The sequence below is a fragment of the Molothrus ater genome, chromosome 18 (assembly GCF_012460135.2).
Source record: "Molothrus ater isolate BHLD 08-10-18 breed brown headed cowbird chromosome 18, BPBGC_Mater_1.1, whole genome shotgun sequence".
Classification (NCBI taxonomy): Eukaryota; Metazoa; Chordata; class Aves; order Passeriformes; family Icteridae; genus Molothrus; species Molothrus ater.
Genome location: NC_050495.2, coordinates 7,820,477 through 7,846,312, shown reverse-complemented (window position 1 = coordinate 7,846,312; position 25,836 = coordinate 7,820,477).

Below are 25,836 nucleotides of genomic sequence, written 5' to 3'. Positions count from 1 at the left end.
AAGCAGCAGGATCCTGTGGTGGCTGCACCTCGAGCTCGTGGACCGCTCGCACCTGAGGCCCGCCCTGGCAGCGCGGAGGTGATGACAATAGGCCTGTAAGGTAAACAAAACAACGGAATAAAAAGTGCTGAAAGCCAGCAGCAGGTGAACTGCTAAGAACAAACCCACATGCCCATCACCCCACCTTCAAGACAGGCTGAGCTGTGGCTGGGCAAAGCTTATCAGTTAGGTTAACACATGGTCCTTCCCCGCCCCCCCTTCCCCCAACACCTCCCTTCCCAACTGTCAACAGTTGTTTGATTACTTGTGTGGTACAGCTACAGAGAAGAAATTATTAGCTGCCCCCACTTCCTCCTTCACACAAAACAGAGGAAGCAACTCCACTGGAGCTTTGTGCAGTAGCCAGGTGCTGTTGGGTGGTTGGTCACTGCTCTCTTCAGGAAGGTAAATATTGGGCTAGAAGCAATTACAGGTGTGTTCAGAGGAGCAGCACATGGTCTGCAGCTTTCACACCCTCACGGGAGCCCCAGCATGCATTTGCATGTCTCCCACTGAACCAGCTCTTGTTGGTGCATCTTCAGCAGTAATTGGCTCGAGCCTCAAGTAAACATTTGGCTCTGACAGTCAGAGAGATGGTGCACACATGAAGTGCTCTTTGCAGGGGCTGAAGTTGTGTCTATCTCTGCACCTTAATGGCAGCTGTGTTGGGAAGAAAGCAGACAGTCCAGCTGAGATGACCTGTGTTCCAAAGACCACTGGTGTCACCAGGACCATGTGCACTCCAGCAGTCTCTGGAGCATATTCCTCTCCTGTTAAATGCTGCCAAGTGCTTGCTTTACTTCAGTTAGATTTTCAAGGGACATGAATGGAATGAAACTCTGTAAGAGTTCCCTGTGGCAATATGCTTCCTCAAGCACCTATCATCTAGAAGGCCAACAGCATCTTGCTGCAAGGCACTAGGTTTCAGGAGAAGGCCTTCCCTGAGGTGGAAGCAGTGATTCTTAGAGATAGATGATAACAATTTTCAGGATTTGTGTGTCATTCAGTCTGTGTTTATGGGTGATGGCAGAGTCTGCACTAGCTCTTAGCATGTTTCACTGCTGTAGAAAGAAGTCCTTTACTCCATGATGAAGAGTTGTGCAGAACCTGGCTAGCAAGTGTTAACATTATGGTATCAGCCCCTGCCTGTGTCGTGTGTACGAGGCTGCAGCAGACAGACCCAGCACAGAGAGCTGACAGGGTAAACAGGGGGGCCAGATAAAGTACTGCAAAGGGAGCAGAGGCACAAAGAGGTGCAGTAACAGGGTCAAGGTCACACAGCAGGTCAGAGTTGGGCCGGGTCCCGCGGGTCCCAGGCCGATTCAGTGCCCAGCGCGGTCGCAGCCTCACACACTCCCTTCTGCAGCAAAGACAGACACGCTCTGGGAAACTGTTTGCTGTTTTAACAGCTGCAAGCTTTGCACAGAATCGATTCAGGTTATGTGATGTGTTCTTCCAGCTTCTTAGTAGGAAAATGCAGGCAGCACAATGGAAACTCAGGATCTTTTTGGACTAGCTTAGCATGGTGTTAAATCAGTTTGTACTTGAGCAGCATTGTTCATGCAGTCCAGAGTTTTATGAATTGGAAAAAACAGGGTCACTTCATTGTAGCTTCTGTAGCAGCAGGGAAAGGAGAGTAAATCTGGGATAGACAGATTATTAGAGCTTCTGTGAATCCAGATGGTTCTTGGGGATGGCAAGAAAAAAAAACACCTTTTAATATTTTGTCCCTGCCAGACATCTGGGTGGTATTGCCCAGTGATGAAGGGAATAGAAAGGGCTCCATTTATCATCTCTTCTATTTTTTCTTTTTATTTACTTTCCTTTTAAAAACACATTAAAAAAATTAATTCAGTGCTGGGGAAAGGTGACAGATTAACAACCCCAGAGATTTCAACCCTCTGTTTATCCTCTGAGCAGAGAGCTCTGAGCATTCTCAGTGCTGCTCTGGCACTGTGCCCCAGCCCTGACCTTAGGGAGCAGCTCCCAGGGGAGCAGCTACCCCATCCCTCCAGCCCCTCTGGCCTACTGCAGCCACATCCCCTCGGATGGAGCAAGAGGTGCTGCTGGCAGTATTAGTGCCAGGGACTCCTGCAAGTGAGGAGACAGGGGGTGTTCCACACCTAGACTGCTCAGCAACAAGTTGTGTTTGTGCAGAGCAGCTCTGCAGGAGTGTTACTCCAGGTCCTCCATGCCACATTTTGATGTCTCATTCCTCTTCCCCACCTGTGGTCTTCTGCCTCTGAGGAGGGAAAGAAAGCAAATCCTGTGAGGTCACAATAAAAAAGGCCTTTGGGATGCCCAGGTATCTGTGGATGGGGCTTTTGATCTCACTGAAGTGTGGCTGAGTGTGGTTGTGACAGTTTGGGCATTTGCAGCTCCTGCCAACTTCTGGAGAATTTTTAGATGCACTATAATCATATGGTTTTATTTTAGGGTATAAACATGCTACATGGATCCTAGCACTAGGTCTCCAACTTTGAAAAGGTAAAATTCATTCCCCATCCCTCCAGCCTTTCTCACTGTCATACTTGGTTAGATTTTGTTTGATAATTCTCACTATGGGTCATTTCAGTTTCCCACCATAAAGGCCTTGTGTTCCCACCTTTTCATCAGCTCTGGTGTTTGGGATAACCCTTTGCAAACTAGGTATTTCCCTCTGCCATAAAGTTGGAGTGTCTGGGAAAGGAAAGCATCCTTCACAAACCAGTCACCATGGTCAGGATGGGGGTGGCACTGGCGGGTATTGCAAGCAATACCTCCTAGCAATTAGTAATGCTGCCACTGCCCCCTCCCCTCACTCAAGAAGTGACATTCCAAGACATGCATTTGGTGTTTGAACTACCCTGTCTCCTGGACTCAAGGGACAGGGGCTGGGACAGCTCTGTGGGAGGCCCCGGTGTTGAATCCATTTTCTGGTGTGCCCAAGGGGCCTTCCATCATCACCTGCCTCCGTCCCAGCAAAGGCCTCTGCTGCACCAGGTGGTGCTCAGGAATTTTATCCAGTGTGAGTTACCCTGGGAAGAAACTCCTCCCTTGCCTTTCTGCCAGTGGTATCAGACGATTGACCCCATTCCCCCTTTTTGCTGAAGGGGCAGAAATTTGATAATGGCCTTAATTATGTCTGAACGTTAAACAAATGCTCTGGATCATCACTGCTGTATCCACTTGTCCATAATTACCAGGACTGGACATGGTGGCTTCAAAGGCCACCCAGTTATCATTTATGTTTACTATAAACACAGCAGCTGTTTTGGGTTACGAGGGTGGTCATTCTCCTGGAATCTGATGAGCCAGACCCTGAAATCCTCACCTGACACCAGCTCTCTCCCTTCTCTCCTTTCCTTCATGAGGAAAATTCAGTATGGGAATGCTCTATGTTGCTTAAAGAGGGAGGAGAGGATGGGCTGGGCCTCATAGCTTTGGGTTTTGCAGTTTTTCGAAGCTCCCTCTGAATTCCAGTGAACTGCTCTGTGTTTGTGGAGCTGTTCCATGTTTGCTCATTTGGCAAGTCACCAACTACTAAAAAAAAAAAAAAGGAATTGGATCAAACTTAACTAAAGTGTTAAAAACTTCTTTTTGATTCACTTTGCAAAATAGGTGAAAATCCACTTTGCAATCATGTGAATTGATGTGTCTTATGATGTGTGAGCTCATAAACCTCACACTGCTCTGTGCACAGGGGAGCTCTGGGTTTCAGAGTGTGGCTGGTGTTGCTCTGACTGTGCTTCCTTAAGAGGGGATATGCACTATAGCTTTACCTGTTCCACTAGGAGTGACACTGTCCTGTCTTAGTGAGAGTTTGAGAGCTCAGGACAGGTTGATGTTGCCCATGGCTTTGGTATAATCTCTACAAAATTACAAATTGGTAACTCATGATGGCAGAAGCAGAGTAATTTATGAACTGCCTCTTACTGCTTTTCATGTCAGTGCAATGGAACTTAGTTTCTCATAGTTCAGCCAGAAGACGTGGGACTTTTCCAAGTTTTTCTCTTAGTTGAAAGTCTTCCATCTGGCACAGATTTTAAGAAATGCCACCAGAGTGGGTTTTTAAACTAGTTTGTTGCTGTGTAATCCTTCCTGATTTTTGTTCTTACTGATTTTTTACCAGAGGAGACTGAAGTTCAGTGGTTACAGAATGGACTGTAAACAGATGGACTGACAGGGAATGAAAGGACAGCAGCATATTTTGTTGCTATGATAGTACTACTTTATGAGAATTGAATTATAACATGGGAAAATTTCACACCACTTCTTGGGAATAAAGCTCTGCCCATGCTCAGTTCTGGAGGCCAAACACAGAATTCTCCTTCAGGTAGAGAGGCACAAAGGAGCCACTGCTGTGCAAGGCTTATACTTTCTATGAGTGGAAGCAGTGCATTCAGCCTCCCCCATTCTGTGCCCTCCCTGGGAGCGGTCGCAGAAAGGCAAACCACAGCAGCAGGGGAAGGGGGCTGGAGATGTGCAGCTGGTTGGCACCTGCAACCTGACTGCAGGTAATGTGGTCTGACTCAGTTATTCCTCACTGGGAAAGGATGCTTCATCTTATCTGTAAAGCAAAGAGCAAATTGGCTGGGTTGTGCAGCAGGTAACACATTTCAGGATGATGTATTTATAAGGGGAGGAAAGAACAACACAGCCAGTGCCTGTTTGTTTATTTTTTCATGAATTACGAAGGCTAAACAGACTAAACACTATTTCAGTCCAGAAAGAAAAGCAGTGCCAGTACATGGAATTGAGAAATTCTGTAAGGTTCAGACCATTTCATTGTTCTCCTCCCAGTCAATAACTGAGATAAATCATAGCCTCAAACAATAATGTTCACAGAAAAGCTCTGGAGACAAAGCTACAAAGCCAGACTTGTGAGAGAAAGCTCTTCCCTAAGACTCTCTAAAAGCTATGTTAGCTGAAGTTGTCATGCTATGGCAAGTGTGTCTGTGATGTGTGGCACGTAGATTATCAGGAGTTTGTGTGTTGTCAGTATTTGCAAGTGAATATGTTTCATGTAAATTGAGAAAGATGTGTTACACATCTGGAACGTTGCCTCAGGTCTCTTGCAACCTCCAAGGCTTTTTGGCTGTGCACTCCAGCCAGGGGCAGTTAATGTTTTCATGTTCTCAAGGTGAGGATTTCAGTGAAGTCCCCAGAGGACTAGAGAGGGATAAATGATGCAGTGCTATCCTGCACGGATAAAAGTTCGAGGAGAATAAGGAATAGGGAGCTGAAAGGATTTATTTGTAAGGTAAAATGTAAAAAAGGCAAAATAAAAAACTGTCTAACAATACTGTACTGTGAAATGAACTTCAAGTAGGAGATGAACATCAGAGAATAGGTTGCAAAGCTTTGGCAACATAACAGAATGGGTGCCCAAATATTTGATTTTTTTCATTTTCAGCCTTTGCAAAAGCCAAGAGCCAGATCAGACACATGAAATGTTACGCTTGTTCTCAGGACCTGGCCCACCTCCTGTTTAGCCCTCAGCCCTCCAGCCCTGTCAAATTGCGAAGGATCAGCTGGAGCAGGTGTCAGAGGAGATGTATCAGTGCAGAGTTTTGCTGGGGTTTCTCAGAGCAAGTGGCAGGATCTCTTTTATCACGCTGAGCCTTCTTCTGTCAGCAAAGCAGACAGATTAAATTCCCTTCTCTGGAGACCCCCTCTCTGTTGCTGTGTAGCCAAAGGATTTTGTAGGCTCCTTTACTGTCTTAATTCTCATCAGATTTGCATCATTATTCAGGCCTAGAAAAAAAACATACAGCTGACTTTAAAATAAAAATCTCTCCACAAAGCATATGAAGAACTTCTGATTTTGACATGTTTGGAAATATTTTGGGATATTTTGCTTCTGAGCATTTGGAAAGTACAGACTGAGCTGTTTTGTACTAACTTCTACAAATGCTAACCATCTGGCTCTGCTGACATTACTTCAGGTATTCATCTGAGTCATTTAACGTTTGAACTCACATAAAGAGCAAAGGTGTTTTCTATATTTCAGTAAATGTGCTTAAAGTGCAGAAATGGTGCCATGGGTCCAGATTTGGAGTGCTCCAGGGAAAACCTGGAAACAGAATTTCATTTCAGTCCTCTATAAAAAGCAGTCTACTGGGCACTTTTGAACCACATTCAAGTTTGATTTTTTTCTGAGTGCTTTAATTTTGGGGCATTTTATTCAGAGTTGTCTTTATTTTCTACCCACTGAGAAAAGTGAAAGATTGCTCGAGTGTCAAAATGCATTGAACATGAGAATTAAGCCTTAAACCCCATAACCTTTGTTCTTTCAGGTGGTTGGTAGTTTCAGAATTAACAAGGCAAGAAGGTCCACATAGGGGAGGAATAAGGAATTACAAACAGAATCCAGCAATCAGCTTTAGAGAGTGAATGAAGAAGACACAAAAGGTGCAGCAATGGTAATTCTCAGGTGCTGCTGTTTCCTTGGGATAGTCTTCTGTGGTTCTTGTCATCATAGAGCAAAGTAAGGGGTTTTGTTTATTCTTCTTTATAGACATAGTTAAACACTAACAAAAGGCAAGAAAAAGACCACTAAATCAGAAAGCAGAGCATCCTTGGTGCCCTGTGGTGATCAGCCAGCAGGACTTCTCTATTTCAAGGCTATAAAAATGATTCTGAGAGCAGGAGGACTGAGCTGGTGCCCTGCCATACTTTGTTTGGGATGCTGATTTGCACACTCATGTTCCAGTCACTGCTGAAATGTGCAATAAAACACATCAGCTACTTGACAGGACATTAGGCCAGGGTGAAGAGAGTCTTGAAATGATGAGCGCCCCTTGCAGGCTGGCCGGGCCTGGCGTTCCCCAGTGTGAATCCAGCTGCACATTGCTCTTTGCTGCCCTCAGCTAGAGGGCTCTAGCACCACCGACTCACAGTGTTTGTCTTGCTTGCAGAGCATTGCAGAGCAGGAATCCCACAGCTAAAGTATTGTATCCATGATTTATCCAGGATGCAGCCCTTCTATAGCCTTTGGTTCAAGGAGGCTCAGTGGCTCCTGCAAGAAGAACTAGGAGGAAGGCTGGGAGCTCAAGTTGACAGCTCCTACCAGAGGCAAGAATTAGTTTGTATTAATTTGATTTATTGGTTTTTCTTCCATAAATATAAGTTAGGAAATTCTTGCACTGATTTAAAACAAACAAACTTTCCCTACTGAGTGGGAAATTCAAGATAGCAGAATCTCTGTCCAGAGCTGTTATTCCAGGCAAAGGAGTTGGTATTTGTTATGTGGAGGTGTTTATTAAACACTTCTGATATTGAAAAGGAAAATGTCAACAGTTTTTATCTGTAAAAATGAGATGTTGCACCACGGAGTTGTCAAACATCACAGAAAGGAACAGTCCCACAGCCCAGCTACAAACACATTTACAACCAGGGTTAATGATATATGGATTTAATTTAACTTTTTTCATTACAGCTTTTATAAAGCCCTCTTAGGTTACAATAGAGACAATAAGGTTTGAGGGAAGAAAGCAGTTAAGGAGAATAAAAGGAAAGGTTTAACAGAAACCCAGGACTGAGGTATGTTTATTGGGCTGTAGGAGACCTGTCCAGCTGGAATCAGCATCAGCAGTCACCCTGACGGGTGCTATTCCAGTGATGTCTCTATTCAGATGGGATTAGACGCCTGTCTGGCTGCTGCCTGAATAATCATTATTTTTAGTGCCGTGTCCCTCTAGTCGGTTTTCATTCCCCTCCTGATAATGTGCAGTTGGGATACATTTTATCTTCCCCCTCCCCTTATACCAGGTTTTGAACAAATAGAATTCTCTCTGGTTGTTAAGCGGCTCTCCCTGGCCCTTTTTTCTCGTTTCCTACCAGAGGGTGATGGATTTGGTAATTTCTAAGGACCTTCCCAGCTGTTTTGGACATGAAGACAAAAACAAGCTTGGAGAGATTCATCGATATTATGGAAGATTAGCCTGGGAGTTTAAGGATTTCTTTCAAAAAGAATTGGTTTTTTTCCAGTTTGACTCTTTCCTGGTGTGCATGACTAAAACACCCATGATATGGGATCAGTGCAAAGACAGAGGGATCTAACCCTCAGCTGCTGTAAACCAGCATTGCCCAGTAAAGTTCACTACAAGCTCCCCATGTTTACACCTGCTGGCAAACCACCCATGACAGAGGCTGTGTGTCCCTCTGGGGCCAGGGAACACACACAGCATGGCATTCCCTCGCTGGCTTTTCATCCAGAGCCAACAACAGAGAAGGTGGCAATCTCTTCTCTTTGAGCCACAGGTCCAAGTGTGGCAGCAAACTGGGGGCATTTGGTTTTCCTCTGTCCTCCCCCTCCCCTGCTCCTCCTGGAGCCGGGCAAGCTCTCCCAGCAGCACTCAGGCTATGGTTGGAGGGCATAGCTGTCATTCCATTAGGCTTGGCTAGGCCTGCGTTAAAGCATGTCATACAAATTGAGGGGATCCAGCACATTGACAGACAGATATTTAGCATGTAATTGCACTGAAAGTGCAGCACAAAAGCTCTGGGAGGTGGGAGAGTGGAGGATTTGGATTGCATGAGATCTAGTTGAAGTGAGGTTTGGACTTTTTTTGCAAAGTGCATTTGAGCTCTTAACAGGTGTGATGGTAAGGCACAAATACATCATCTCACAGCCATTGAGGCACTGTGTTAGTCCTCTTCCAGCCTGCTTTGTCCCCTTGAAGAAATCCTGTTTGAGGCAGTATCTGTTACAGACCAAGCAAAACCATCCTGTGGGCTGGTGCACAGCTCCCACACAGCTCATACTTGGATCCACCTCTCAGAGGAAGCTGAGCTGCACTTCTCTGGCCCTGGCCCTGCCTGACACAGTCTCCTGTCCCTCAGCCACGTAGCAATGAATGCCAAACACCTCATGCACTACAGCTTTCTTATCATAAAGATACAACATAAATTTAACATGTATTTGGCAGTATAGGAAAAGGAACATTTCAATTTCTGGCTTTAGCAGAATTGAGCATTAAGGACCAGTTCCAGTTCTGATGAAACTCTTGTTTGCAGATGCAATCAGGTTAGTTGTTACTTGATGTTCCTGGTGCCAGTCTGCACCCACCTGCCCTACCAGGGCTTTTAGTAGCCAAGGGTTTTAGGAAAGGCACTGGGTCTTAGGAGTTCAAAATTCATCAGTGACTTTCAAAGACAGCTCACGCTACCAAGTCAGGTTATTTTTTAAAAAACTTGGCACTGAGTGGCTGTCAGCTGGTGGCATACCTGGGACATGGGCCCAGGTCTGTGGGCCCAGGTGCTTCTCTCGCCTGCACCTGCCATTCCCCTTCTACAGGTGTTCCTAAGGACTGAGCCCCGGTGTCTGCAGACTCTGTGACTTTATCTGAGCCTGTAGCAGAACTACTAAAGAGAAAATCACAGACTGACTTCAGAAAGGGCATCTGAACTGGAACATGCCCAAATAATCCCTCAAAGTGGCCTGATGTGGGAGAGCTGTTCAAACATATTTTTTGGCCATGGTCATATGATGTGACTGAAGAGGGAAGGAATCACTGGCTTTTCAGTCTATGTGGTAGGGCAGGTTGCAGATTAAACTGCTTATGTCAGCTAATGAGGAAATAGATGAAAACCAGTCAGTGGTCCTGTGCTGGAGTCAGGACCAGTGGTGAGAAAATGAAATAATGCTTTTGCACTGCTTCTTTGCACCATACCTCTGCTTATATTGCTTTGGTGAGCTGTACCCAACCAGCCTTGGCTGGAGGTTATAAAGCTAAACTTATAAAAAGAAGCTGCTAAAATAGGCTACTGAGATCTGATTCTGTGTTTACTTTGAGCTTTACTGATCTTCTGAATTTTTAAATCTATGGTTTTGAACCTAGCTAGAAAGCAAAAACAGAGAGGTGCAAAAGGGTGGGAGCACTTTAGTTAGGAGATTTCAGGGACAATGACCAGGCCATGGAAACCTTAATTGAATTTATTAATTTACACAAAGAGGTCCTCTCTTAACTCCTACCAGCAGCTGAGCAGAGCCAGCATTCCTCAGTGGTCAAAGCCCAGGGTCTGGAGGTGTGTGTTAGGTGCTGTACACCCAAGTAAGAGGGGAATGTTCCTGTCACTGCACAGCCTACATGGATGATAGAATATTATAAGGAGCTGGGTGGAATGTAGCAACAAGCAGTGTGATTGATCATTGATGATAAGCTCTTGTCATGTTCACTTGATTTAGATTGTTTTAAGTGTATCATTTACCAATGTACCATTTACTGTCTCTGTGAGAGAGAGAGGAGATTCCACAATCAAGGAGGGGTTTTTTTGGAAAAAATGGTGTTGTTTAGGGTATTCATTTTTAATGCTCAAACTGAGAATTTAAAGGGATCTAAATTATACGTGTGCTATGTTGTCTAAAATAGGAGGAGATGCTTGAGGATCTGGATCCACATTGTTAAAGCATAGCTTTTCTAAGAATTGTGGAAGAGCTGTGAGTGGGCAGTGCAGATAGCACTGGATGTGTCCAAATGGGCACATCCCAGGGATGTAAGTAATGATGGGACATACCTCGGTTCCAGCTTACACCAGGTGAGTTTGCTCCATTGACTGGGATGTCAGGACTCAGTTTATTCCAGTTAAACTGAGGTCAGAGGGGACTGAAGGATTTCTCTGGTGCTTCAAGATCACCCAGAAGGAACAGTGCCCATCTTTTATAACAAGGACATTACTAGTCTTGGGCTGTTTCTCTGCTGTTCACAGCCACACCTTCTGTATGCTTCCTCTTTGTACAGCCTGGGCCCAGGTTGCTGTCAGGGAACATGATAAAGGAATAAAGCTGCAAGTGGGATCACGTTTCCCTTCACTCCTTGTGTGTATGTGTGTGTGTCTTTGTTTTTTCTGTGCTGTAGCTCAGGGGGGCTCGTAAATCTTGGAGACGAGTGTGGATTTTTTTTTTCTCCCCCTTGTATGACTGATTGTGCAAATTTATGTGTGGTATTTCTCTCCCCCAGCCTCACTCTGTTAAAACGAGACAGGAGGCCAGTAAATTTGCAGTGGGAGCTGTGCAGGGTTCTGGGTCCCTCACCCCCTCCTCTTTGCAGCCTGAGGGCTGGCTGTTCTTTAAAAGATAATGATTTTGGTGTTTCTGCTGGGGGTGGGATGCTGTTTGCAGCGTTCTGGTTTGCTGAATGAGCATGCTTTGACCCCCAGCTTCAGCACAGGCTGGTGTTTAAGAGAAAGGTGCTCTCAGGGAAAAGTTACAGTCTTCCAGGTTAGTCTCCAGTGTGGGGAAGGGGAAAATCTTGAGGTCAGTGTCAGTGTTTCAGAAGCCTGTTGTGTTACAGGAGGAAGCAGGGGGGTAAAAACTCTTCTGGAGTCATGTCATAAAACTATTTGTGTCCACTTCTAATTCCTAAATATTCCCGAAAGAGGCCCTGCCTGTGCCCCTTTTCCTGAGGTGGAACGATGCCCTGCACCCAAGCAGTGGTTTTTGCCTTTCCTCTGACTCACTTCAGCTCTATTAATCCCACATAGCTCACTCTGTGACTGGGAAATCCAGCTTCAAGTCTGAATGCCACCTTGAATTTGAACTCCAATAGGAGTATTTCCCTTGAAGAACAAGTTGATATTTTTAAAGCATTTCCAGGTTTATTCCAGATTTATTCCAGTAATAACTGCTGTAGTATCAGTAGCAAAAACTGGAAATTTTGGTTCCTTGTTAGGGTTGAGAGGCAAAATAATCATTCAAGTTCTCATCTCCACCTAAAGCCATGTCACATGGCCCAGCTTAATCAGTTTAAAATGTCCTAAAACCAATCTGGTTTTAGCTAAGCTTATTAAATGCATTCAGTGAACTACATCTGTATCCCTGGGTGATAACACATCTCGTGAACTTTAGAGCTAGAGCTGTTTCAATAATCTGAGCCAGTTCCAGCCTGTGCAGGAGCACAACCAGACTTTAGTGCTGCTGTCCAAAGCTCCAAGTAGACTGTCAGGACTGGCCTCCACCTGGGACAGTGAGGAGCTGGGTACACTGGGTGGGACAGGGGAACAAGTGAGAGCCTCTGGAGGCTGGGCTGGGACACTGGTACCTGTCAGGATTTATAAGGAAGTCAGATAGCACTGAGCTGCTAAACTGAAACTTGTTCCTTTCAGTTTTATCCTTCTGATTTGGAAATGACAAGGGTTCAGGGCCAAAATCTAGGACTTCTATCCTGCAGGTTGGTGCCTTGTATCTTCCATTAGGACACACATTAACACTGATTGATCAAAAATGATGATTTATATTAAAACCCCAGTGTGAATCGAAGTGTGGGCAGTAGCCTCTCACAGCTGTGTCTCTGTGAGCCCAGTGTGCTGGGTCTGTACAGTCCTTAGGTCAGATTCTTGTCTTGGCTCTGCCCTGGGTCTGTTTTCAGACTGTGGTCTGTCTCTTAACCCTCTGGGTGGCATTTTAAAAGGCACTTAATGGCCAGCTGCAGCTGAACATCCAGGGAGAAGTGACTCCCCAGGACACCTTGGAGCTCCAAGGCCATCGCTGCTGCCTTAGAAGTGTGCAGGTAACAGCTCTCTCCAGCCAGGCCAGACTGAGTGAACACATCTGAGCTCTGTTATCCTTCCAGAGCATGAAGCTCACCTACCCTGAGCAGGATTTGGTTGCTGGAAGGACCATGCAGACACTCATAAATCTTCAGTGTAACTCTGAAGCAGCTTTGTTGACAAATTGGCACCCACCTCTCCCCCCACCTCGCAACATGACTCTCGCACTCAGGGCTGCTAAGAGCTATTTCAGGCCCCGTAACAAATGAAATATTCATCTCCCCTTTGCCCTGGCAATTGCCTCCACACCACCCTTTCCCCTTCCTGCTGAGCTGAGTTCTTTAGCACAAAACCTCCAAGCCAGCAGTGGCAGCTGCAGAGGACAGGAGCAGGCTGGGTGACTGCCACTCTCCAGCCCCTCAGTGCCACTGAGCCCTGGCCACTCTCTTCACGTCCCCCTGTGACTTTGCAGCCCACCCACTGCTACTTCAACCTGGCTGAGAACCTGGCTGGAGATTTTCACCTTGTCATCCCTCCCCATCAACAAACCATTCCTTTTGTATGGCGCATGATCCAGAAGTCTCAGCTGCTCTTTGCCTCTCTTCCCATCCCCATTTACCAAGAGTTGGGACACCCAGGGTCTATCCTGTGACTGAGGCAAAGGGGACCTAAAGAGCTGTTGGGTGAGAGATGTGTGTTTAGCAGATGTACAGAGAAAGAAAAGATTATATGTGGTCATTGTGCTCCATGCCATTGCAAAACACCAACTGCTGTATAGCATGCAGAATAAAGACAGCAGACTTTCTTTGAAGCCTTTGCTTTGACTATATTTTTTTTCCTTCTACAGTGCCAAAATGCTCTTAGACACACATCTGCCTTAAAAACAACAATCTCCCCTTCCATTAGCTCAGTCAAAGCTTTTTTTTCAAGCTTTTCATTTTGAAAAGACAAGGAAAACCAGAAAAGGAGAATGAGCCCAGGACAATCAGGCATGTGGTTCTTGTGACAAAAAAAAAGTAAATTGAATTTTAGTCAAGAAATGTGAGAGATTTAGAACAATACAATTAGTACTTAGTGGAATAGCTGCCTGACAAGCAGGTAAAACCAGGGTAATCCTCCATCAGTATGTAAAGCAGACACAGAAAAAGAGCAAAGAAAATAGAGAGCAGGCTCTTTGCTTGACAATTTAAATCCTTATGGTACAATAGCTGTGTAGAGCAGCATCAAGCTGCCTACATATTATACATATAGCAATGTATAATAACTTTCACTGTGGGACATGGGTATAACCTATCTAACACCAGTCAGTGCCACTGTGGATGTGGCCATAAAACAGACTCCTCTTGCCAGTGCAGCTGTGCATGTGCTGTCACTGTGAGACATCAGCTAAAGCTCAACAGACCTGGGACAAATAAAACCTTGCTGAGAGAAGCAGAGGCAGGCAGCCTTGGAATAATCTAGGAATGTTATGATATTCAGAATTTCTTCCTTTTTTATGGAAGTAAGTGGTGACTGGAAAAACTCAGCAGGCCACAGCCCCCCCAATACTGCTACATGTGCTGGTGGAAAACTCCTGTGGATTTTTATTTTCAGAAGCTACCAGGGAGGAATGTACTGTTCTTGCAAGAAGCTGCGTGTCAGATGAGACAGCAGTATTACTGCAGCCATATGCAAAAAATACTACCCAGTAAAGCCAAAGAGTGTTCAAGCATTTCAATCTCAGAGAATTGATGATTCAGCCAGAACATATTTATTTAGCAAAAGATATTTGTTTTTGCAAAAGAAATGCTGCATGTCTGCAATGCTTCTGCAGGCCAGGTTCTCAGAAGGGGCACCACAAGCTCACTCACAGAATGGCACATAATTGTCTCAGGTAGAACAATTTTCTGCACTTGCCAGTCATTTTAAGCCTCACATATGGGTGGCTGCCTTTGTCTTCCAAGTGCCTGCTTGTACAATGAGATTTACCTGTTGTGTTATGACAGACAAGTGATTAACATGAGAAAGACAGGTTGGATCTGGTGTTGAGCTTCCTGCATATCTCCCTTGCATACCCTCACAGACATTTCCTCAGAAGAAAAAGGACCTGTCTGTGCTCCTGGTTGCTCAGAGTAAAACATTGTGATGGAGCTTGACTCTTCTTGTGGTGCTACAGCTCTCGTGCCAAAGGAGTGAGACGTCCATGATGGTCACTGTAATACAAACACTGACAAGGCATTGATTGACTGCTGCCTGCACTCTGTGGCATGTTTGTAACTAGAAAAAAAGAGCTTGGATTTGTGTCTCATGCAAAGGATGTGCTTTACTGTTCCTTCTTCGATGGAGTTCCCATTCCTGAAGGCCTTGCAGTATCCCCTTGGACAGTTCTCATTTCAGGCCCAAAAAAAAACTCGAGATGACAACAAACCTATGAGCAAAGGCACTCTTTGCCCCCAGCCCTGCAGTGAAATGTAAGTGAAAATACTTTTATCTTAGGAGTGAAGTATAATTTGCAAGTCAGAAAATCAGGTACAAAGCAAAAGTCTTGAGGTGAGTCTCATGAGGCTGATGTTTCATCCCTCCCCAGCATCACTGCCTGTTTCAGCATTGTCTGAACCCTGCAGAGCCCCAGCTGTGGAGGCACCTGTGCAGCTCACGAGCCCACGATCCCTGCACAGCCTGCAGCCCTCCCTGGGACCTGTGGGATGCAGTGATGGAGCTGCCATTTACCATGAAAAACAAACAACAGGCTGTGGGAATAGAAGCAGCTTCCTTTTCCCTCCAGCCCTGTCAGGCCATTTTGGTGCCGGCCTGCACTGTGAGGAAGCTCCGAGCGGCCCAGGGCTCCCAGGCAGGCACTGGCAGCCGGGGAGGAGCAGGAAGTTGGGCAGGGGCAAGGTCACCTCTTGACCTCCCATTCAGCAAAGAATGCAACTTGCTGTCAGGCACTAGGGAAGGCTTTTTTTCTTTCTGCAGTTAAAGATCCCTGAAGTTTCTGATGGGAAGAAGCTTACAGCATGATTTTTATTTTATTTTCTCAAGTGTTTTTTAAAAGAGGAGATGCCAATGACATGGTGTAATCACCAGAGAGCTTTGGAGAATGGCTGTTCACTCAATGGGTATATAAGGGCAAAATGCTGGGATTAGTATTACATTATGCCTTTGGAAACATCAAGGTTCATAACTGATCTTGGCATAACATGACTATAATCTTGTAATAAGAGGGAAATGTAATCTCTTAAAAAATAAAATTTCTGCTCCATTTTTTCCTTAAAATGATGGGATTTCATAGCCATGTGGGTTTTGTAGCCATGTAAGTGAGAGCAAAGTCAGGTCCCAGTGGGACCTTGATTCAGCTCCTGTGGTTTGTTTGTGCCATCTTGTCTCTTGTCTTTTGAGCTATCAAACCTGGATCCAGTTTTGCTGCCATTGTAGGACAAAAACAGGCTTGTGTGCTTTGGAAACTTTGCTTTTCCTTAGTGAATCCACTGCCAGTCTTGGCTGGGGAAAAGCTTTGTGGTGAAGTCATTCTTCCTCAGTAGCCCTCTATAGCCCATTTCTTCATCTTCACTGTCAAGAAGCTGTGACATAGGCAAAAGGATCTATTTCTATCTCAGTTTTCAGCCAAAAAACTTTCCCTCTGGGTCAATATCTGATAATGTGTCATAGCCACAGAACAGCATGGTCAGACTTGTCCCTCTGAGCACTTTGGAAATGTCATCCCATCTGAAAGTTGTTCTTTGCAGAAATATCCATGGCCAAGAGGCAAACAACTTGATTTGAATTTAGCAGGAAACCTGCTGAAGAGTAAAGAGAAAGACACAGCGAGAATCCCAGCATGGAAAGTATCTTGCTAATACTTAGCAGGCAGCTCCCTGAAAAGAAAGCTGCCTGCCTGTTTTAGGTATGGTCTGTTTTCCTGTGAGAAAGTAAAAATCTAAATATGAGGGTTCATAAGTCTATTGTTCCTTATGCTGGTGTAAAGCTAGTGCATATTAAACAGGTTCATGGATTTGCTCTGGATTAAATTCACTCTAACTCTGAACAAGATTTGGCCCTGGTCTAATGTAACTAGAGAGACTTTAAGGGCAGAAGAGACCTGCTGTGTAATTACAGACCAAAGATCTTCAGCACTGGCAAGATACCCAGCAATATCTATGGACAGGTAATAGCTCCCCTGCTCTACTGCAGAGATCTCTTCTCTATTTTAACAGTGTGACTGATGAAGAACTCCCCTCAGTTCCAGTTGTGAATACCAGTCACATTTAGAAGCAAAATTTTATTTCTCATATTAACTGAGCTACTTGGAGCTTAAAAAACCTGAATTTCAGGGTACCTTTTCCTGCAAGAATGAAAAGCTAATCCAACTCTCTGCCCGTGTTTTCTGGAATTTTATTCCAATGCTGATATTAGATTTTCTTCCGTGCTATTGAAAAAGAATAGTGAAAAGGTTGTTGAACTAAAAGCACAAGAATACATCTGTCCAGAATACTTCCAAGAACTCCCCAAATTCCTCCCTCTTAAAAATTCTTTTCATATTCTGTCTTTGAAGTGGTATTTAATGCATCCTGCACATATTTTTGTTAGCATTTTCTCTCACAATATCGTGAAGGACTGTAATACCTCACAAAAATAGAGGTGCTGATAAGGGGCACATTGCAGTGTCTGCTCTGTGACAGAATGTGCTGTGTGACATCTGCTAAGGGGTTTGAGTCTCCCTTTACCTGGCACTGCCTGACACCAGTGCTCACGTCATTCCTAGCTCAGCTGCAGAAGGGGCATGTCAGCAATTCTGATTTATTTAGGTTTTCTACCTCCACATAAGAGGAAGGGTTCCACGTTAAACACTGAGCTAGCTTAAAATTATAATATATTTAATTTGCATTAAAAGGAGTTCAGTTGCCTGATTACAAAGTTGGAAACAAGTTAGTCACAAAAGAAAAGCTTAATAAGAAAATTAGTTCTTAAAGCATACCTGAACCTTAGCCAAGGCACAGTGAGCTATTGTGTAGCTATCACAGGTGAAGAGCCCAAATCAGCTGAGTTCCACCTCCAGAGTTCTGCACTAGAGCAGACCAAGGCTCTTGGCTCTATTTTTTCATACCAAGGGATTGATACTAGTGTTGTAATTGACCCTTCATAGCAGCCATCCCCACCCAGTCATTCCTCTCACTGCTCAGTTTAACGACAAATGGCTAAACTAGCAGCTTTGGTGAGTGCTGCCTGCCTGCCTGGGAGGATGCACAAGAAGCTTTGTTCATGTTAGTTTGTCAGTCAGATGTAACTTAGCTCACCCTGAGCTTGCTTTTGGTATCTAGGACATTAATTTTAGGTTCTCCATGATGAAATAGGAGCCATCTCACAAGGTTTTCCATTTTCGTTTTATTAAAGCTCTAAAGCAGATGGGAGCAGCTGCAGACATCTCTTTCGTAAAGTTTTGGGAGAAGGCTGAGGCATGGTTTTCCAGGATGACCAGGGCTGGTGGGAAATCTACTGGCTGTAAAGATGTCTGTAAGGCTGTAGGGGTTGTGCTGTGCAAGTTAAAGATCATTTAGAACACTTAGACACAAATCTTCAAACTCATGTAGGAATGCACATCTTTACTCAGCTGGTGGATGAACGTCTACATGGGCTCTGAAACATCTTGTACAAAGCAGAGCAGCTCCCACAAGAAATACACCTTCATGTCTGGTCAGAACTGTGGGTCTTTTAAGAGGTGGGATGGGGGGGAAGGGGTGTGACACTCACAGCAGGCATTTACTGTTTGCACTGCTAACTGCTGAGGAGAGCTCAGGGTCCCAAGCAGGAGGAGACACCCGCATCTTCCTCTTGGATGACTGAGCCCTGTCTGTTGCCTCTTCATTTCAGGAGTGTTTGCCCAGGCTGTAAATGCACTGGGGCTTTACAGCTGGTGAAATTGGCTGGGGGCCAGTTCAAGGTCCCAGTGTTGCTATAGTGTGTCCCCTCTGGCTTCTCACATGTCCAGGCTCTGTTCTGTCTTCCACCTGCAGCAGTCATAACTATATTTTTGTGCTCATTTTTAATATTATAAACGCCAAATTGCTTTTATACAGATAGCTCTGAAACCAAACAGCCTCACAGTGCCCTGCACCTTGCTCTGTGCAGTCACTAAGAACAGGATATTCCTTCCCTCCAGGGAGGGAGGCTTTGAAGATCTGCCCCATCTTTATACAAAAAAAAGAGACAGCTGAGTCAGGTACTGTGTTGCTCATAAAAGAGAGAGCTCCCTTAGATGTAATCTCCTGAAGTCCTCTGTTACCCTTTGAATGTCTCAATTTCCCTCTCTGGACTAGTAAGAATGATGGGAATGGTTGGGCTGGGTGTACCCATAGCTTTGATCATCAGCTGGAGATCAGGAAACGTTGTCCCTCCGCTGGGCTGGGTGAGATACACAGGTAGGCACAGCCCTGAACTTTGGGAAAGTTCATACCTGAACTTTGCATCCATAACCAACCTGTCCTGTCCAGACAGGAGAGAGTTTGGTCAGTGCCTGTAGGGCTTGGGTGGGGGTAGCGATGAGGAGTTCTTAAATAAAATGATGATGATTAATTATTATTTCATAATGAGGGATTATCACAGGCTTTACAGCTAAATAACCCAGTACTTAGCATTTCTGTGCTGTGGCACCATGCACGTTCAAAATGTTGTACAAACAGCAACTAAATTACTAAAATGAAGAGATTATTTAATAGCCTGTGTCTTTGAATTTCTCAGGGAAGGGTGGGGAGTGTTTAGAAATTTGCCCTTGACATTACCATGCAGTCACATTCCAGGATTGTGGCTCATGTTGCCAGGCCTGTGATGTTTGGCATTTACACTCAGGAGACTGTAGTTATGAAAATAAAACCAAAAGGCTAACCAGGCACAAGTGCCTTAGTCTTCCCCCTAACACCCTGCCACAGATGGCTGGGTGGACAGCGCAGAGGAGGAGCTCTTTGGCCCAAGTGACATAAGATGTCAGCCTGGTCACAAAATCTCTGACCCTCCAAACGTATTTTTACCTAGCACAGTCTGTCTTGCAGAAACACCCCATGCTGCCAAGTGGTATCAGTTGATCTCCAGTGATGACATTTGGATCCCAGCTCAGTGTCCCTCTGCCTATTCTCCACAACTCGCAGTGTGCTCATTTTTACAGACTGTATCTATCTATTATGCACCCCGTGCATGATCAGCCATCCTCCACGGGTGCTCTCAGAGGGCTTGGTTTTCTCCTCAGTACTTTGCCTCAGTGAACACTGATTCTAAGTAAGGTTGTAGTGTCTGCCAGAGGGAAGAGACTGTGATAGCTGCAGACTGGATTAGTAGGTGAAGATGCTGTGGGGTTGAGAAGTTGTTGCATGTAAACCAGCTTGGATATAGATGTGATCTGCTTCTGTTAGTCTGATAAATTTCAGCCTTTACTAGATTGTATACAGTGCTCAGCTCACCCAAGCAACAAATCACATTGGAGGTGATAGTCTGTTCTGAACCTCAGCTTACAGTTTGTGTCTCTGTGCTCTCCATATGTGTACCATGCTCCATTTCACAGGGCAGACTCACCAGAGGATCCAGCCACAGCTTAGATCCGTGCTGTTTCTCTCTGTAAATGTCCAGTGCCTTGAATCATCCTTTGTTAACTGTATTGCTACACGTGAATTCCTTTGACTTGTGTGGGGAGTGAGCTTCATCCTTAGGCAGCCCCTGCAGTAGCTGCTCACACCATGCTGTGTGTGGCTGGGCTTGCACCTTCACTCATTGCATTGCTTTGCAGTCAAGACTTTGTTTGACTAAGATAGATAATGTATTGACACAAAATTTCAGGTATTAAGATAAAAACATTGCCATAATTTCTTCCTTAATCCCAACAGTAAGAGCTCATAAAAAATAATTATTTCAATGCCCCTTCTCAGTGGATTTGGTTAGGAATTACCTGTGATTTTTTATGTATGGTTTTTCCTTTTTACACAGGAAAAGATACAGTTAAGTTCCAGGAATGCTGAAATCCAGCAAATGGTATTTTTTCCTTTGGGCAAATGTATTTACAAACTAATTTTAAAATACTTCTGAACTTTGCTGATAAGTAATAGTGTTAATTGCTCTCTAATGAGCCTAATTGCTGTTGTAAGAGCACACAGAGGCACAAGTCCTGATGCCTGCTGGAGTGGGAATAAGCTGACAGGTGCTGACACAAAGGCTGGATAGCTGAGCTCCTGTGAGATGCTAGAAAAAGTCCTGTGGACGTTTATTTTGGTGGGGCTTCATGCGTTAATTCCATCTGCTCTTGGGCTTTTGGAAGGATTTGGCTCTGTTCAAGCTCCAAGGCTGCTGGAGAAGGAAAGGTGAGGTTACACCTTAGCTTTGGGTGCTGATTGCCACAGCTCCACATTGTTTCAGGGACTGGTGCCTTTAGTACTTTGCCAAGCTGGGGAAAACAGTGGATTGTTGCTTTTCCTTCTCTTTTCTAGACTGAACCATGCTGATTCTTTCAGCATTTCTTTAGAGAACGTTTCCTTCTGGTCCTTTCCGCTCTGTCCTTTGGTCCATGTCACACTGAAGCCCAGCATCCAAGAACTGGGCAGCACTTGGTCAGCAGGGAGGGGAGTTGGTCTCACTGGCCCTTCCCACTTTCGTACAGCCCAACCCTTTCTGCCGGAGTGGGAAACTCCTGTCTCAGCCCCACTTGCATTCCTCAACCCCAGCATGGCTGGAGAGCACCTCTGAGCTGGGTGCTGTTCCTGCATGGGTGGCTGGATGTTCCCTGTGCTCAGTGGTCTCAGGGGGAAATCCCCCATGGCCTGATGTGGACTTGCTGTGCCAGTGAAAGCTGGACATCTGCTGGGTGAGATCAGGCAGCTGCCTCCACCCAGCCATACTGGCAATTTGGGCAAGTCCCTTGTGCCTCAGTTTGCCCATCTACAGAATAAGTGTCCCTGTCAATGCCTTTGAGAGCCTTAGGAAAAAAAATCACTTTGTAACTACTCATTATTTATTAAATGCAAGTCAGGAGTAGCACAGGGACCATGGAAGATTTATGTAGCCATAGGAAAAAACAAGGCATCTTGTTTCCAGGACAGAAATGTACCATTTATAATTATAAGAGAAAATTTTAAACCTTTTTGTAAATAGCATAGGGAATTCTCTTGTAGACAAGGTAGGCTTCAGTTTTGGAGTTGCAGATTGCTGGTGTATCAGTATCTTTAAGAAAATCTGGCTCTTGCTCTTGTGTAGACTTGATAATCTACAAAAAATACGAGGAAAATATGAGAAACATAAATGTGGTCCTGTGGCTGGTGATAATTATTATTTTGTTTTGATTTATCGTTCACAGGAATTTTTTTATGAGAGCCTCACAGGCATAATTCTTTCTCGTGCATAGTTTATTTTTTGCCAAAACGACAAGAGGACAGGATATTTAGCAGAATATGTATGATGGGTGGGTGGAAAGCAGAGAGGATTTGGACTTGTGCCAAACATCGGGAAGGCGAAAGAATGAGAAGAACCCAGCGTACTGCAATAGTGTGTTGCTCTTTATCTTGGAAAGGGGTATTTGCCTGAAGTGGCACTCCTAAGTCATCATGGGATTTTATTTCAGGTATGCCTCTGAACTCCAGCTCAGCCCCAGCTTCAGAGGCTTCTTCAGCCATTTGCATAATTGCAAAACCCTCAGTGATCAAAACGTATGCAGCAGGCCAAAAAAATCAAGAGTTTAAAAATATAATCTTCCTTTTAGCATCTGAGCCTTTAGGATATGTTTGGTTTGCATTTTTAGGTGTTTCCCAGTAACCATGAAGAGCAGCTAAGTACATTGCTGTTCAGGGTCTTCAATCCAGCAGCTGAGCTTTGGGATTGAAATGTGCTAATAATGTAATAGCTGCCAAAAAGTCACCAAGGTTGTTACCCAGCAGTGGGGCACGACAGAAAGTTGCCAGATGTTACAAAATAAGCACAGACGTGACTGGTGATTTTCAGATGGGCAGTGCCAGTCTTTTGGAAGGGCTGTTTCTTATTTTGAATATTAAAATGGAAGATTTAACTTTTGGGAGTACTTTTGAAAATATTCCACTTGCATTTTAGCAGAGTGCCAGCTATCAAGAGCAGGAACTTGTGAATAAGTTGTCTCAATGCCAGGTGAAGACTCAGCTTTCCAACCATATCATTGTGGCTACAACTTCTCACCTTGAAAAGGTCTTAATCCCATGTACAAGGTGCACAGGCATTTATAGGATTTATGTATGCAAGAGAATTGTGAGTCCTGCCCTTACTTGCAGAATAAGATGGAAAAACTTGTGTTCAGCTCATCTGCTCCCTGATCTCACTGTGACCTCAAATCACTGGAAAATCAGCATGTTTGTTAGAATTACTGATCCATCCTTTCTCCTAAAGTTTGTGAGTAGGTTTAGGGAAAAATCAGGTAGATTAGAACAAAACAAGGGAAAAAAAGTGTTGACGGAGTGGTTTTATTCTTCTCTATTTTATTTTTCTAGTTATTTTATTATCCTTATAGTTTTAGTATAAAGAACTTTTGCACTTAATTTTTTTTCAGGATTACTTGATGTAATCCTGAAAAGAAAGTTGAAGGAGTTCAAAGAAATAATCTCTCTTATTCTGTTAAGTTTTAGCAGTAATTAATAATAAACTCCTGTCATTGGTATGCCAGCAAACCCCTTCCAGGGTTTCCATCTCAAAGCCTGAAATTGGTGCATTTAGGGAGGCTGCATGGAGAGCATGCAGTGCTCAGGAACTTGGAGGTGTTCAGCACCCTCGAGACTGAGCACCAGGGCTGGCCTTCAGAGGTCTCCAGTGCTGAGCACCTGTGGGCACTGTACATTTCTGAGAACATGGCTGTTCAAGGGGTATTAATAAAATGCTCTCTAGGAAATGAATTACATCCTGAGGCTGTTATTAGCTTCTGTAGGATTTCATCTGTTGCTCCTGTTGGAGACCAAACCCAGAGTCTTCACAGCTCTTGTATACCTGACCTCAGAGAGAGGTTTTGCCACGAGAATAGTTTTGGAGTGGGAACTGTGTCCTTGCGTGGTCTTAGGGTTCCCCCCAGGCTCTGAAAAGGGATGAGGATGGATCAGTAAGTAAGGGAATCTGACACTGGGCTACACTGGTGGGACTGATGCTAGGACTTCCTCTATAGCCCATATTAGGGATTAGCTCCACACTTTAAAAATGGAGGTGGGGGAAGAGCAGGGGACAAGGAGCATCACAAACAATTTCAAGCTAAACAGTGTGAAATATTTAAACAGCTCAACTCATCTGACTTTCCAAAGTGAGGTCTAAGAGGTGACTTGGCTACAGTAAATGAGCAACTTTTCAAAAGGAAAATACCAAGAACTAAGTGCTGTTTAGTCTGAATGGAAAGGCAAAACAAGAAATTGGCTGAAAGGTAAAGCCAAATAATTATAAAATCAGGCACTTCCCTCCTCTTTTCACAGTGAGAATAATTAATCACTTGAAGAAGGTTATGTGTACATTTCTGTGTTTCTTTCTTCTTCAAATCAAGAGGAGGTGCTTTTGTGGAAGACAAGTGCTGAGTGGCCAAACACACAATATTGAACACTGTATAGAAATATCATGGTGAGATGCTGTGAGAGGCAAGTGTTCTTGTAAGAGTCCTTCAGTTCTTTCAATTGATCCTCTCTGACTTATTATCATCTTCTGAAACATCCCAGTGCTCCACAGCTGTATTTCAAATACAGTGAATGGATTTGAGATGGAAAGAAATACTGCTCAGCACCATATGAGAGCCTGGAGCACTGAAATGAAAGTGGGCATGACTGCCTCGCAGAGATGGGAAGGCACTTGCACAGCTGTACTGCCTCAGAAATTCCTGGTCATACTGCAGAGGTCAGTCCTTCACTCAAAAATGTGTTTCTGATTAGATTCTGCCCCCTTGCAGATAACAGTGCAGTCAGTGACAAATCTAGGGGCAGAGAGGCTTTTGGAGCAGCTACCATGCATTTGCCTTCCACTGGGCTGACACATCTCATCTGGTTTAACTTCTGCATGGCAGCTGGGTGCCAATCAAGCCTGTTGTGGCTTTCCTTGGAGACTGCAGTTTTCCTCAAAAGCAGCATGGCTGCTCCACCAGTGAAATGATCTGCTCTTCTCTCTGTGATATGACAATTACTTATAATGACTGATGTCTAGGTCAGGCAAAGAGGAGAGCTCTTTTGCAAACAGCAACGCTTTTCCTCTGCAGCCAAATCACGCACTGTATTGAGCATTTCAAAAAGAAAGGGCTTTATCTCAGCGCTCTCCATCTGATATTTTTATAAACCATGCCTGAGCCCTCTTAAATGGGGCAGAAAAGCTTGGCAAAGATACTTATGAAAGGCAGCTGGGCCCAAAGAGTCTTTTACCTACTTTTCTGGGAAAAAAGTCTTGTCTTGGACAGCTGTGGATGGAGGAATTGATGATCTTGCAATTAAGACCCTGGTTGAAGAACTGCGTGACCTGGATTCAATAGGTCAGATCTTCTGTCTGGCCCTGGGCCAACTACTGTGATTTGTTATGCCCCTGTTTTCTTGTTGAAAAATGGGAATGGCAGGATTAATTTGTCTGGCAGGGGTACAGGGGGATAGGTGATGCAGAGTGCTGGGTTATAAAGTAGAAAAACTGAAGAATTCTCAGAAAAGCAAAGCTGCAGCCACAGCTCCAGAAGGCTTTTTAGAGTCCAAAATCCAGCTGACACCATGAAGCAGCTCCACGACAAGGGAGGCTGGAAGGCCCCAGGCAGGGATCTCCGCAGAGCCCTGACAGTGTGCCAGCCCACTTGTTCCTTGCTAGAACACCTGGGGGACAGCACCAAGGTGAGGGATGGGCACAGCTCAGGTGCCAGGTCTGTACCTCAGCACTGGCCTTGTGGTCAGTAGGTCTGGACAGGCTCAGAGCCCAAGGGAGTCCCCCTGACTTGTGGCTGTGGGACAGTTTGGCAAGCAGATGGCTGCCAAGATCCAGAGCCACACTCCCTTCCTGCCTGCATTTCAAAATGTTTTGGTTTTGCATTCAGTCCAAAACATAATCTCCAAATCCTCCACGGAGGAGCATTAGCATTCCTGCATCGCTCTTCTAGATCCCGATCAGCTCTCAGACATATCATTTCCACTTTATAACACTCGTTCTTTTTTATTTTTTCATTCACAACCAATTTTATCTGAAGCTTAACATCAGAAATTTGCCAGTTTTGTTCTAATTACAGGTGACTCTGAGCCAAAACCTCAGATATTATCATGTGTGAGCTGGTGGGAAAGGCAGCAGGGAGAGCAAGGCACAGGTTCTTGGCCTCAGCATGTCAGCCTGGGCAGGCGTGGGGCTGGGAGGCAGGGACTGGGGTCT